The following is a 16,036-nucleotide window of genomic DNA, read 5'->3' as shown; positions in this document are numbered from 1 at the left end:
AGGTTTATTTCATCTTGTGGTTTGCAGTCCATCACAAAGGGAAACCAAGGCAGAAACTCAAGGCAGGAACCTGAGAGTAGGACCTGAAGTGGAGACCATAGAGAGATGCTGCTTACAGGCTTGCTCTCCAGGCTCCCATTCAGTTTGCTTTCTCACACCTCCCAGAACCACCTGCCCAGGGATAGTACCACTCAGTGGGCTGGGCCCTTCCACATCAATCAACAATCAAGAAGCTGCACCCACAGACTTGCCTACAGGCCAATCTGATGGAGCTACTTTCTCAACTGAGATTCCCTCTCCTCAGATGACCCAATGTGTGTCAAGTTTGGAAAAAAAAAGCATACATATACAACAACAACAACAAACAAGCAAACGAACAAACAACTCTAACCAGCCCAGCCAGTTTTTTTTTTTGGGGGGGGGGGGGACAGAGTTAGAGTGTGAAGGTGGGGTTGCTATGTTAGTGACAGAACCCAGGCCTTTGCCCATGCTGGCATGAACCCTACTACTGGGCGACACCAAAAGCTCTCAACTTGACATATTTTTAAATAACGTAAAAGGCTCAGGCAGGCCTCTCACGAGTGGTGAAGAATAAGTCCATGGTGAATAAGTGTGTGACCTAATACTGAACACCATCAATGTTTCTCAAAGTCAAGAGATTCCAGTGTCAGTCATCAAAACTCTTGAGGTTTGGTCTGTTGCTATGTATGCTAGACCTGAAGATATAGGCCTAGAGTGACTTAGCAAATGCTTTCAAGCTTTTTTGTTGTTGTGTAAATCTTGTTCCTTGGTTTAAAACTATTGGCTAAATAAAGTTGACTATAGCCAATTACTGGAGGGATTAGAGGTAGATGAGTTTGAAATAATCTGGCTGGGGAAAGAGTTGAGAAGAGGAGGAAGACGAAGTGGTGTGAGGGAAGCTGCCAGGAGGGGAGATGGACCGTGAGCACATGGCCAGGAGAAACAGCAAGTGTCTGGGGTACTCTACTGAGGAAGTAGCCTGGCTAGCTCAGACTCTTAATCTCAGGGTTGTGAGTTCGACCTCACATTGGGCACCAAATAGTAATATGACCAATTTAAGCTTATCCCAGACTTGCTTACAAATAAATGAGACTCACACTATGGCTATTGTATTTGGCTTTGACTATTATTGTGGGGTCACCCCTAATCTACCCTTCTAACTGCTGGCTTGGCTACCTCCCCAGCAGTGTTCCCCAGATACTTGCTGTTTCTCCTGGCCATGTGCTCATGGTCCATCTCCCCTCATGGCAGCTTCCCTCACACCACTTTCTTCTTGCTCCTCTTCTAACAGTTAAAAATAGTTGCTAGTGAGGACCCAGAGTGCAAGTGTTAAAGCTCTGAGGGGGAAAGGTATCCTTGAAGCCAAGAGCTAAAAAATACCACAAAGTCACACCACACAAAACTCACCCAGTAGATTTCCTGGGAGGGAAAACCCCTGGAGGGTGGCTGCCTCTGCTCAAGTGAGAAGCAGCAGAAAACTGAGCAGAAGAAAGGATTTATGTAGGGTTCCTGGGGAAGGAGGGTGAGACTTTCAAGGGTGGAGATTTCCAGGACGGTGATTGGTGGAATTTCAAGTTTTGAGCTCAGGGCAAGCCCAGGGACTGATAGGATTTCAAGCTCAGGGACTGCTGGCTTTTCAAGTCCTGAGTTTGGGCTTTTTTTCTCCATAGGGTGTGGAGCTTGGCTACCTGCATCTGGAGGGTCTTTGTCTGTAGTGCTCTGTGAGAAGAGCCTGGTGATTGGGGGGCGGGGGAGAGATTCAAATTTCCTTCCAAAAGGGAATAAGCAGTTATAATCACACTGTAGGATATTACTAAGCAAATGGAAGGACTATTGAAACAAGGAACAGTTTAGGCAGATCTCACAGGTATGAACGAAGGCAGATTCGAAGTAGCCACTGTAGATACTTTAGAAATATACTTTGTAAGTAACTGGAAAGGGGCAAAACAAAGCAACAATTGACGAATGGTTTCCAAGGGTTACAGGTAGGAATGTCCATAAAACCATGGCACTAAGGAGTTCTGAGTGAGGAAATGTTCTGAATTCTGATTTGGTAATGGCCACACTGTTTTAGGTGTATGTGAAATTTCATAGAACTGTACATTTCTCTTTTCTTGTTTGTTTGGAGACAGGATTTCTCTGTGTAGTCCTGCCTGTCCTGGAACTCACTCTGTAGATCAGGCTGGCCTTGAACTCACAGAGATCCACCTGCTTCTGCCTTTTTTGGGTTCAGGGTGGAAGCTGAGAAAACTCCCTTCAAAGACAGAAACTTAAAAACGAAAACTTTATTTTCTGCACACTGGCAGGGAGGCAGCCAGTTTGGGATCTGAACTGCATCTCCAAAGGGGGTCTGTACAACATTTTTATAGAATGGGATTCTATCAGGGTTGATCAGGGTGGGTTGTTGCATTGCATTGACCAATCATATTTTGACACAAGGGGTTAAACAAGGAAGTTAACATTGGTGACTTGGCCTTATCTGGGTCACCTGGTTTCAGGGTCCTTGAGTCAGTGTTTGCACACAGGTCCCCTCCTGGACTCTGGCCCTGGAATTTAGAATGATAAGGGAACAAAGGAGCGGGCAAGCTGCTTGTAGCCAGTTAAGTCAAGACATGCAACACACTTGACTTCGTATGCCTTAGTTTAGACAATAGGGATAACAGCAACTTCCCCTTCAGACATGAAACACCTGGGGCTGGTAGTGGTTAAAAGCACTAACTGCTCTTCCGGAGGTCATGAGTTGTTCAAATCCCAGCAACCACATGGTGGCTCACAACTATCCGTAATGAGAAACAATCAAAAACTATGGGTCTGAGCAAGTGGGACTAGAGCAAGAGGGAGAAAGGGAAGAGGGCTAAAACAAACAAACAAACATGAAACACCTGAAGAAACGGGATAAAAGAGTTGGGTTGTGACACCTGGGAACACCAACTCAGTTTTGATCTTGCCAGAAAGATGAAACTCGCTCCTAGATGCCTGATCCTAGTAACCTACCTCCTAACACTTTCTAAGTGCTAGGACTAAAGTCTGTGCCCGACATCCTGTTCCTAAGTATTTCAAAGCCTCTCTTATAAAACAAACTTAAGTGTTCTATAGGTAACTGAGAGGGTGGGAAGTCGGAGGATAGACTATAACTGAAGTGAGGGGCAGGTAAAGGCGATGGGCACGGCCTGCGATGTGGCATGACGTCACAGGCTGGAGGAGAATGAAGTCAGGTGTGAGATGTGCAGGGGCCCAAGGCCTCTGTCCCTTCACGCTCTGGAGCTCGAGCCTCCTAGAAAGGCCTGGAACAGCGAGCGGGCCGGGCCGCTCCCAGGGTGGAGAAGGGCTCGTCCTTCCGGCACCCGGGCGGGGCACGATCCCACCGGAAGTGCGGCTCCATCCGCGCTACAAGGCGGCCTGGATGACGCAAGGCTGCGGCGGCCTACTGTCTGAAGAGAAGCCCGGGAGGCGGGAGTCCCGCCGAGCACGAGCCCAGTTCTGCGCTTGTTACTCACTGACAAACCAAATTGCCGCCAGAGTTTGCAGCGGCGGCTAACAACTTCCGGGCCCACGTCGGGCGGAAGCAGGTGTGCAGTGGGCGGGGCGGAGGCCCATCACCTGCGCGCGCAACCACGCCCGGCAAAGGAGCGGAACGGCCGGTGTCCTCCCGCCAGCTTTTATACTGCGCTATTTTAGTCGCGCGCTCTGATTGGCCATCCATGGTGACGACACGCCTGGACGCCGAAAGGTGGAGGAGAGACTGGGCGGATGTGAGCTTCCGGCTGCCGGGTAGGGGCGGCCATGCGGCACCACGGTACCTTTCTGGAATGTGGTGCGGAACGGTCTCTGTGTGAATGTGTTTTGATGAGAAAAATCCTGTGTGTTGCCGGGCCCTGGCAAGAACCACCCTCGCCCTGCTGGGAGCAAGCAGCCAGATGGCAGAGACAGGAGACAAAACCTAACCCAGACATGAGCCCAGAGCTTCCTTAAATCGCCTGCCCGCGGTTTTCTCCATCCTGACTTGGCTCTGATAAACCAGCCATCTAGTTTCTTGGCCTCAGCGTGAGCAGTTGCAATTGCGAGTCATTCCTCATTTCCCTGGCTTGGCATGATGCCTCCCTTAGACATCACACGGTTCTCATTTCCATCCCATTCTCTTACTGTGCTAAGAGCAACCAGGGACATTTGGTGAAGCTCTGATAGGGCCTGTCTATCAATAGGAGGTATTCTCAGGGTACAAGGCATGTGACTATCTTTCTCGGACATGTGGTGAGTTATGAAAGAAGTGAAGTACCCGTGTGAGTCACCAAGTATTCTTAGGATACTTTAAAAGAGCTGGCGAGATGGCTCAGTGGGTAAAGCCCTTGATGCCCAGCCAGGAAGACCTATGTGAATCTCCAAATTCCATGTCACTGTTAACTGTATCTGTATTCCAGGGCTTTAAGGGTAAGACAGAAGAATCCTGAAAAACCCCAGAAGCAGCTAGTTGAAGGCGCATAGAGCCTGCATATTTTGACACAATTCTTAGGGTAGTGTGAAGGCAGTGCCAAGTTATATATACTAAGACCTTTTGACCTCATGTGCCTTCAACTACTACAATGTCGTTTCTTCCCTTGTTTGGTTGGTTTTGTTTTTTGTGGTTGTTTGTCTGTTTTCAGTTTTTGAGACAAGGGCTTTCTAGTAAGCAGTGCAGGCTAGCCTTGAACTAACAGAGCTTCACCTGCCTCTGCTTCCCAAATGGTAGGATTAAAGGCGAGCACCAACATGCTCCTTGTTGCCTTACTTTTCTGTGTCATTTCTTGGATTACAAAATACCTAGTTGCAGGCCGTGGAGATGATTAAGATTTAGGTGCCAGCACCCACATTGGGCAGCTCACAGCAGCACCACTGTACCTCTAGTTACAGGGGATACAGTTGCCCTCATTTGGCCTCTTTTGGCACATGCATACAGTGGTCCATGTACATGCACATAAAATTTTTTTAAAGATTTATTTGTTATATGTAAGTACACTGTAGCTGTCTTCAGACACTTTTTCTTCTCGCTCTGCCCCTCTGGCTCTGGCCCCTTATATGTAGCTGTTTTCAGACACCCCAGAAGAGGACATCAGATCCCATTACAATTGGTTGTGAGCCACCATGTGGTTGCTGGGATTTGAACTCAGGACCTTCCGAAGAGCAGTCAATCCTCTTAACTGCTGAGCCATCTCTCCAACCCCAATGAAAATGTTTTTAATCTTTAAAAAAACAAACAATTTTAAGTAGTTTTGCTATGAGTTTAAAACTTTGATCTGTGTTGTAAAGACATTGCATCCCTTGAAATAGTCTGTTTAAAAAGTTATTTGCATGCTATGTGTATTAGTATTTTACCTGCATGTGTGTATGTGGACCACATATATGCCTGATTGCCTCAGAGCCCAGAAGAAGGCATCAGATCCCCTGGAACTGGACCTACAGATGACTGTGAACTGCTATGGAAGTTCTGGGAACTGAACCTAGGTTCTTTGAAAGAGGAGTAAGTGTTCTTAACTACTGAGCCATCATCTCTGCAGCCCATCTTGAGGCATTCTTCCTACCTACTTAATGAATAAATGAAAGCATCCTTTGTAATAGTAATTTAGGGCTTTTCTGTGCCTGTGCTAGCTCTCAAATACTGACACGGAGACCTTATATTTATTAACAAGCATCAAGCACTAATAGCTGGCCAGATACTTACCTATTCTAGACTTAATCTCACCTGACTAGGCTGCCTACTACCCACTCACGTGCCCTGTTACTTGCCATCTTAGTCTTGTCCTGGCTACTCCTGCTCCATCAGTGTCCTCATAGCCACTGCCCTGTCGACTTCCTTATGCCAATGCTATGGTGAATTCTCATGTTCAATCGCTCTCTCCCTGTGGTCCTCACCAGAGACCCTTTCACTGGGATCGCAAGTCCCACCTCCTAACTCTCCTGCCCAGCTATTGGCTGATCAGATCTTTATTAACCAATCAGAGGTGCTGGAAAACAATTTTTACACAGCATTGAGACAGGAGGTGCTCCAGTGATAACGCCAAAGCTAATGTCTAGACTGCAAGCAGATCTCTGGACCCAGAAAACGGCATCTGAATACGCTGTGCACAAAACCAACCCCCATCAATCTTTAGCTCTTAAGGAAGTTGGTGTCTGGGTTTGGTAAAGCAAATCCAAATCCAAAATAGTAGCTCATCTTCAGTGTTCACTTCTTTTCCACTGAAAATGACAAATTCCCTGCCACCCTCTTTGGTGACTGCAGCCACCACAGAGGTTACAGACCTTCCTGTGTTCTCTCCAGCCAGTATAGCACTGTCGCTGTGAACGTTAGAGATTGAAGCCAGGGGGTGGAAAATGGCCTCACCACGGGGCATCTTCCTTTTCTCCAGTCAGTGTTCTGTGTTCTCTTGTCTTACTTGGAAACAGTCTAAGGCTGGCACAACAAGAGCCGGGGTCAAGAAGATATTGTTTTGCTGTTGATTTAAGACAGAAACTGACTGGCCAGACCATATTAAGTCTACAGAACAAAGTTTGGATTTTTTTTTTTTTTTAAAGATCTTGGTTTGGTTTCTTGTGTGCTTTGGAGACAGAGCTGTTTGCTGAGAGTGATCTCAGATCTGCTTAGGATTAGGAACTAGGAAACAAATGGCTTGTAATAATGACTTTCAAATATTCTGCTGTGTTTTCCTACTGAGAGCTACCTGACAGAAGTTACAGGCTCAATTACAAAAAACTGAGGTGGGAGCAGCCTGGAGCAAGGCCTGGGTTTAACCCCAGCCTCCTTCTGTCTGATAATGTGTGTGTTTCCCAACCCCTGAATTTCCATTTCCTTACCCACAACTTACTTTACAGAAAAGACTGACTGAGCCATTTGATGTTCCCAGATTAGTGAATGACATGAGTCGGCATTCAAAAACTGTAAGGTCTTTCTTGCCCCTTCCCCTGAGTCATCAAGAAGAGAACACATTGAATCATGATGATCACATCTTTATTGCTCCTTCCTCAGAGATACAGTCATTAATTGTACTGGTTCAGAGTCAGGCAGCAATTTGTGTTAAGACATAGTTACCATCCATCAGTTCAAATGTCCTTTCTGAGAATTTAACAATGATCAACCCAAGAACCAAATAGCAGCTTCAGGCTTAATTGTCTGTCATTCCTTTGACAAATGACTTCAGAAAAATCTATCCAGCATTAAACATTTGCTATTTTAAATTAAAAATGATACTGCCGTTGTCTTAGTGTTCTATTGCTGTGAAGAGACTCCATGACCACAGCAACTGTTATAAAAGAAAGCATTTAATTGGAGCTGACTTACAGTATTAGGGATTTAGTCCATGATCATCATGGTGGGAAGCATGGCATCACACAGGCAGCATGGTACTGAGAAGTAGCTGAGAGTTCTAAATCCAGATCTGAAGGCAGCAGGATGAGAAAGCAATGCTGGGCTAGCTTGGGCTTTTGGTTTTCTTTGTTGTTGTTGTTGTTGTTGTTGTTGTTTGGTTTTTTCAAGACAGGGTTTCTCTGTGTAGCCCTGGCTGTCCTGGAACTCACTCTGTAGACCAGGCTGGCCTTGAACTCAGAAATCCGCCTGCCTCTGCCTCCCAAGTGCTGGGATTAAAGGCGTGTGCCACCACCACCCGGCTTGGCTTGGGCTTTTGAAACCTCAAAGCCCACCCTCAGTGACAAACTTCCTGCTGCAGAGCCACACCTACTCCAACAAAGCCACACCTCCTAATCCTTCTCAAGTAATGCCACTCCCTAATGACCAAGCACTCAAATATATGAGCTTATGGGGGCTATTCCTAGTCATACTACCACAGCAGTTATTTCTTGATTTGTGTCTGTATGTGTCTGTATGCTATCATGACCTGATAATAACTTGGGAATTGCTGTTTTTCTTTCACTGTGTAGATCCCAAAGATAGAACTCAGATGTTGGGCCAGTACCTTTGCCTGCTGAGCCATCTCACATGCCATATTTGTTATTTTTTAGTAGAACTTATTGAAAACATTTTAGCCAAAGAGCCTGGTTGACAAACTGTCATGAGGAAAATAAAGGCTACCTTTATGGTAATAAGTATGTTTTCTTTCTGGTCTGTGGTTCCAACCCTATAAAGCTTCATGAATGTTACTCAGTCTGACAAGAATAAATACATACAGAAGAAATCAAAAATTTCCTAAAAAAACAACAGAAAGCAACAGAGAACAGGAAGCCAATGTTTGTTTGTTTGTTTGTTTGTTTGTTGAGACAAATTTTTTTTTTCCTGTGTCACCTTGCCTGTCCTGGAACTCACTCTGTAGACCAGGCTGGCCTTGAACTCACAGATCCACCTGCCTCTGCCTCTGGAGTCCTGGGACTGAAGGCATGCCCCATCACCGCCCAGCCAGAAAGCAGATTTTAACAAAAAAGATGTTCTTTTTAGTATAAATATAAACATATACACACACACTTCAGAGGATATTTTTCCCCTTCAAAGCTATTGAAATTTCTTGTCAAAAGATTTTTGCATAAGAGATATAAAAGATTATTTTCAATGCTGCTAATCAAGGAGACTTAAGTAGCAGATTGTAAAGCATGCAGTATATGAATGGGCAGATAGAACAATGGGCTGTAGTGGAAGTTACTAGCAAACGTGACAAACTGGAGATCAAGTTATACCTTATTCTTAGTTACTCCATACTCACAGATCTTTCAGACTGTGTCTTGTCCTAAGTGACTCCATTTCATAAGAGCAGTTGGCTCCATTGTGAGAATGAATGCAGAGACCCAGTAACTGCATCTGGCTTGTGTATATTAACAGTCACTGTCCAGCACAAACCCTGAGGCACAAACTGATAACATGTTTACACAAATAAAGATAGTACCAACTATTAACAGAGTAAGTCAAGAACACACAGGTATATCAACACCACATCAAAAGAGCCTGGCCAGTGAGTTTATTGAACATATCAGGCCAATCAATACTTATGAAAGGAAACACAGCTAATATTGGTTTTGTTGGCATCCTTAACCTATTGTCAGACCATCTGATAACAAGTCATTGGATCAACAGGTGGCAAACTTCCTGATTCTGCCCTTGGGGCTTCAGCTGAGCACACCCAACCCCTCAGCCCCCATTTGATCTAAGACTACTTGAATTGTGGTTGGTGTATGTGGTGGTTTGAATAAGGTTGGCCCATGGAGTGGCACTATTAGGAAGTGTGACCTTATTGGAGTAGGTGTGGCCCTGTTGGAGGTAGTGTGTCTCTGTAGAGGTAGCTTTGAGATCCTCCTCCTAGCTGCTGGTGAGACAGTCTTCTCATGGGTGCCTTTGAAACAAGATGTAGATCTCTCAACTCCTTCTCCAGCACCATGCCTGCCTGGACCCTGCCATGCTTCCACCTTGATGATAATGGACTGAACCTCTGAACCCTTAAGCCAGCCCCAATTAAATGTTGTCCTTTATAAGAGTAGCCTTGGTCATGGTGTCTATTCACAACAATGGAAACCCTAAGACAGTGTAGATCCAGAAAGCTATGTGGTTGGATCTCATGTTACCATCCCAACTAATCAACTGTAGCGGCCCTCTGCTCTCTATTCTTGTCTCCAGTCAGCCCATGAACCTCACAACAGTGTTTGTTTTTACAATCTTGCTTTGTAGTTCCAGCTAGTCTGGAACTCACTATGTAGAACAAGTTGGCCTCAAACTTAATGAAGATCCTTATTAACCTTTTTTTAAGCCATTTTGTGACCTACTTATCATTGTGTGGCGTATGTGTAATCTCAGAGTTAGTATTAGGATTAGAATTATTGCCAAATCAGGAGTACATAGTGAGTTAAAGTCAACAAAATTGGTGTATCTTTCGAATTTTTTATTGTTCTGACACAGGGGAAAGACAGATGTGCTCATCTATGTTCCTGACATTGCTCAGCCCAGAACACAAACCATTATCCACCTGTGACAGTTAATCTTGGTTGTCAACTTGATTGAATCTAGGGTTAACTGTGGGAAGGTCTAGGGGTTTGTGGAAGATCTGATTGGGTAATTACAGGGAGGATTAAGGGTGAATATTAGGTACCCCAGAATAAAGAGATCAGAGGGAAAGGGGGAAAGGGTTGTTTTCCTTGCCCATCTTTGCTCCCTTCTGGTAAGTGCATCTACTTTGTTGCTGCATCCTTTGCTGCTATGGAGATCCAGTTTCTTAGGTCTTATAATGTGGGCTAAAGATCTGGAGCTTCAGAGCCAAAGTGTGACAAAGGCATCTATGAGCTGAATAACTACGAGAGTCTCAGCCTCTCTGGCATATAGGCCAATCAAAGGAATATCATTTTCATAATAAATATACTATAAACCAATCTAATAAATTCTCCCATGTGATGTGTACTCAGTCTACAAATTCTGTCCCTCTAGAGAACCCTGACTAGTGCATTATCCAACTATGTTCTTTTGTTTTGTTTTGTTTTTTTGTTTTTCGAGACAGGGTTTCTCTGTATAGCCCTGGCTGTCCTGGAACTCACTCTGTAGACCAGGCTGGCCTCGAACTCAGAAATCCGCCTGCCCCTGTCTCCCGAGTGCTGGGATTAAAGGCGTGCACCACCACGCCCGGCTTCCAACTATGTTTTAAGTGAACTGAATAGAGACATATAAAATATTAACTAAGCGGTTTGAATGCAAGTGAAATAATTTTTCATGACTCAGCTGTGGAACTTATGTAACATATATTTAACACCCAAATGCTTATTTGGATCAGTTGATTCCACCAGATGAGCAGTCAATTCAATAGAAAAGAAATGAGACAGGCTCACTTTTTAGACTACTAGTGCATACTTTTGGTTTTGGCCATCTTGCACAAAATTTTTTATTTTAGTGATGAGAAACTAGCATCCACCATATAATAACTGACCAATTATTAGCCATAAAAATAGCAACACAAACAGGGTGTGAAATAAAGAAGATGCCCAATGCCCATATATCTGAATGTACTAATCTTTATTTTCCTTTTGACTCCTGTCATTGTAGGTGATAATTAGGGTACGGTTGACCCAGGTTATTTGGTTGTCATTACTCCAACCAAGGACTGCTGTTGAAAACCCTATACTGTTACCCCCCCAAAAGCATTGCTTATTGACAAAACTGAGAGGACACATTGTAGCTAGAGCTTGATTTATTTTTCCTAAGCAAAAGGACACAGCTTTCACCTCAGTGCCCAATCTACATTTTTTTTCAAAGTTCGTGTGTGTGTGTGTGTGTGTGTGTGTGTGTGTGTGTGTGTGTGTACAACTTGCAGGACTCGCTCTTCTCGTTCTACTATGAGGGTCTTTGGGTTCAATCTCTTGTTATCAGGCCTAATGACAGTGTTCTCAGCCATTGGGTCATCTTGTCAACCTCTCTGATCTACATTTTAAGTGGACTCCTTAGAAGTATCCATTCATCCTACAAAGAATTCTTGGTCTTGTCTTTTCCTACTTCCCTGGTACAGTCAAACTATGTTACTTGAGGCTCATGCTATAGAAGGGGAGGATTGTGTTCTACCAGAGATGAGAGAAATAAATAATAGCACATGGAAGAATGTAAGTATATGTACAAAGTTGAAAGGATGGAGGCAGCAAATGGAGATTATAGGCAACACCACTCACAAGGCCTTAGGATCCTGGAGTGTCTCCGATGAAGCAATCCAACAAAAAATGGCTTCAGGCCTTCACTAAAAGTCATTTGACCTAATCCTAAAGGCAATGTGTTATCAGAAAAGCCACTTCCTGGAGACTGGCTTTTATGGTGAAGGACCGGATATGATATGTCTTCAGGGCAGTGCTGTTGTCTCTAATACCTTCCCTATGGTATTTTGTTTCTTTGGTTTTTCCATAATGTCCTTTGCTCTCTACCTTAGGACTAGAACTTGAGGTAATTTTGTGGGGCTTGAGGAAAATCATTTGATAGAAATCATTATTCCTGAAGAGCAAGCAAATGGGCCAGCAGCACTGGGGAGAGGTATCGCATTAAATATGGGCAGTTCTAACACTACTGTCTAAGAACTTCAAGTTGAATGGGCAGCTCTAACACTACGTCTAAGAACTTCAAGTTGAAGTTTCTTGTTTTTACAGACATTACAAACGGCAAGATGATGCTCTCTGTTGGCACATCACTGAAGGTTTTAGCTGTAGAGGTGACATTCCATAATACCACAGTCACTGAGGGGGCACATTCTAATACTAACACTATTGGTTATACAAAGACAGGGTTCCTCTAAAAAATAACAGTGGAGCCTGAGAAATGCAAATCATGGAATGAACACCTGACGAGGCATTCAGAGGTTCATGTGGGATTGGAAGGGAAACATTTATGCCACATACAGATTCTCTAAGGACAACTGCCTGTGAAGAATATATGACCCATAATCCATCGCAGTGAAAGTCAGAAATGCTCAAGAACACTCACTGTGCCTGGCTGGTTATGCCTTTAGGAAACTGACTTAGCAGTTCATTGATAGGGAGAGTCCATCCCATAGTGGGTGGTACTATGCCTGGATAGGTAATCATAGGCTGTGTAAGAAAACTAGGTAAACTTGGGAGGGAGAAAATGCATCAGCAAGCAGTGTTTCCCCATGGTTTCAGCTTCAAGTTCCTGCTCTGATTTCCCTCAATGAGGGACTGTGACCTGAAGTTGTAAAATGAAATAAACCCTTCCCTCCTCTTAGTTGCTTTTAGTCATGGTGTTTTAACACAGCAACGGAGATGAAACCATAACAACCAGGAAAAGTACAAGATAAACTTAGAATATCTTGTAGAGCTAGAACATCAGAAAGCTACCAAGTGATGGAGATGAATCAGGGGACACAGAAGCCAACTTAAACAATGTGAGTTCACTAGCCAAGTTTGAAATGGTCCAAACGTTAAAATATATCATGGGGACTGGAAGGACGGTGCAGTGGTTGAAAGCACTTGATGCTCTTGCAGAGGACCCAGGTTCTGTTGCCAGCACCCACTTGTGTGCTCACAACCATCAGTAATGTTACTTCCAGAGGGTCTAATGCCATCTTCTAGCCTCTATGGGCACTGTATAAAACATACATACGGGCAACACTCGTAGACATAGAGTAAGAATAAATAAATATAAAATATAAACAAATATTTATACATGTAGCATGAAACTATAAAACCATTTAATAAAATTGGAATCTATGAGTCCATAGTAAGATGATGATAACAGATAGATAGATAGATAGATAGATAGATAGATAGATAGATAGATAGATAGATAGATAGGTAGATAGATGATTATAGATGATAGGTAGATGATAGATAGAAAAGTAGATGGTAGGTAGATGGGTGATAGATGATAAATAGATAAATAAATAGATGATAGATGGAAGATAGATTAATAGATGACAGGTAGAAAGTAGATAGATGCTAGATGGATGAAAGATAATAAATAGACAATAGATTATAGATGGATGATAGATAATAGATAGCTCAATCTTACAGTAGCATGGCAATCAATGTAGATAAAACTGTCCAGCTACTGGGTAGGCACAGCACAGTCCCCACAATAGCACAGAAATCATAGACGAAACAAAACTCTAGAAACCATAAAGCAGCTTCTGACAAACACACGGTTTGCCAAGAACCAGAAGGAGCGTTACAGAGCTGTGGCCCCACCCGTGGTGACAGTGCTAGGCATAGCCCCTCCTGGCCCTGGTCAATCCCGTGGAAGTCACAATTCCCAGTGTTTCAGGAGCGTTAAAGTTCAATTTGTCCACATTACCCATGCTGAAATACAGAAGCCCATCACATCCCCGGTGCTTGGGTGCCCACATCACAAACGTCTCGGGCTCTGCTGGTCAGTGCCAAGGCCAACAATCCTGAGTCCTGAGAAGACTCTGGGACAGAGGGCTTCAGCTCTCCGTGTGAGGGCAAAAAGACTGGCGTTTTCCTGGGCTGCTGTCTACACAGAGTTGATATCCTGAAGTGCTTGCTATGTGTGTAAATAAACCTGCGCCAGGACCTGTCAGGAAAAAGAAATGAGTAGTACTGATAACCGGGCGGATGGAGTCCTGGTCCATCTGACAAGCTACAGTAACAACATGAACCCTGCCTGTGAAGTTTCCACTCAAACACCTCACTTCAACCTAGGAGGAGACATCAGACAAGCCCAAAGTGAGGAATGGTCTACAAAAATCACTATTTAATGAGCCTCAAAGATGCTAGTGTTCTGAAAAACAAGGGGAGATCGAGGGCCCTGGCAGGCCGAATGATGCATTGGATGGAAAGCCAGGGATCTGGTGGTTTCATTAAGCAGTTAGACCCATTGATTAGGGGATCATGTTACACATGCAGAGAACACAGAGTCAAGAGTAAAACCGTGGAAAGAGCGGTGGACTTCACACTGGAGCCTGTGCAGTCACTTGGGAGAGGGTAGCAAGATGAATGGCTTATCAAGCATTGAGAGCAGTGGTTCCTTTATCTGTACAGTGGCGAGTATCACCTATGACCCCCAGTGGATGACACACTTGGGTGGGTGGTGCCACTGATCTGGGCGTTCCATAAATTCCCTCCAGGGAGTCCCTGAACTCTTGCCCTGATGTTTCCTGATCATAGCCCCCTTCAGATCCTGCCTCAGTTCCTATTGCTGGTGTCACCGTGGCCCACAAAGACAACTGGCCCATTAGTTCCTGGTGCTCTTGTTCTTTTGTGGTTGTGTGCTGCCAAGTGATGGACGTTCCCCAGCTGACCCCATTGTACCTTTTCCTTCAGTCTTCCCTCTCATCTCCATTCCAGCCAAGCTAGACCATGCCACGCCCCAAGGAGGTCTTGTTCTTCTCACCTCTCTACCTTCACAAGATCTCCTCTTCCATGATGTCCCTTCCTCTCGTCTCTCTCTGGAGAGAGCAGCTCAAGTCACCTTCTTGCTTTCTCCCTTCTCATAGCCTGTCCCTTAGGCCCTCTCTGGGAGCAGAGTCCTCTGCTCCCACTCTCAGTTCCAACACCCTTTCTGTGATATGCTCCCTGCCGATCATTTCAGAGTGATCAGAAGGCCGCCAGAGGCAGGAGTCACATCCTGCTCAAGCCTATGAACCCAGCACACGGTGCTGTGTCTGCTGTGTCTGGCTCTCTGTTATTTCTATTGGTCACCCTAAAGACACTGACAGTAGCAATAGGTCTTCTATTTACAGATTGCCAGTCCCTTGTGGTTTGCTAAATGTATCACCACACTCTGGGTGAGAGGAGGAACCGAGGGAATCCCCTTCCTTCAGTGAGATGACATAGTTTTAGGGTATAAGTCTTGAGGGACTAGAGATGAGGAAGTTCACAGGTGGGAGGGGCCCCAATAAACTTTGTTTTCTGAAGCTACTGTGGGAGTGTGTACAGGGAGTGCTCTCTTAGGCAGGACTCCCCAGGAGGGTGAGGCAGGTGTGGGGCTCTCTAGGAAGGCACCAGACCAGGAACAACCACTGACAGAGGGTAGGGCTCTGTGCTCAGCAGGGAAGAGTGTAGGTTGCTCCAGTTACTCTGTCTGTCTTACACTTGGGAAACCTCAGTGTGCCTGGCCAGTTACTGAAAGGGGTCAGATAAAGAACAGGAGCATCAAGTAGAGAGATAGCACAGTGATCAAAGTATCAGCAAAGCTCAAGCATGAGGGCTTGCGTTCCATCCCCAGAGCCCCTGTCAAAAGCCAGACATGATGGTGCATGCCCGCCATCCAAGTGCTGGGGGGATAGTGACAGGAGGAGCCCTGGGACTCCCTGGCCAGCTAGCTTAACCAAATCAGGGAGTCCCAGGTTCCAGCAAGCGTCTATCTCAAAGGACAAGGTGCATTAAGGTTTCCATCCTACACGGAGAACTAAGGGACGCTGAAATGAGGGGAAACAAGTCTTCCCCAGGCAAGAGAGCAATTGGGTATCCAGCACCAGATGGTCAGCCCTGAAACACACATACAGTGTTATACAGACTGGGCAAGCTGTAAATGCACACTTACACACACACACACACACGCACGCACACACACACGCACATGCACACACACACACGCACACACACACACACA

General features: G+C 45.0%; 1 long non-coding RNA gene across 2 annotated transcripts in view; it reads left to right on the top strand.

Annotated features, from left to right (window-relative positions):
- Window positions 1-3,619: 3,619 nt before the first annotated feature.
- Gm2885 (predicted gene 2885) overlaps window positions 3,620-16,036 on the top strand; it is a 29,634-nt gene continuing 17,217 nt past the window's right edge. For both annotated transcript variants that reach the window (NR_165812.1, NR_165811.1), the window contains exon 1: window positions 3,620-3,792. This is a non-coding gene — a long non-coding RNA (predicted gene 2885). The remainder of the gene's footprint in view (window positions 3,793-16,036) is intronic.

Source organism: Mus musculus, chromosome 17 (genome assembly GCF_000001635.26).
Source record: "Mus musculus strain C57BL/6J chromosome 17, GRCm38.p6 C57BL/6J".
NCBI classification, from domain to species: Eukaryota; Metazoa; Chordata; class Mammalia; order Rodentia; family Muridae; genus Mus; species Mus musculus.
This window is presented reverse-complemented; position numbering and strand designations above follow the sequence as displayed.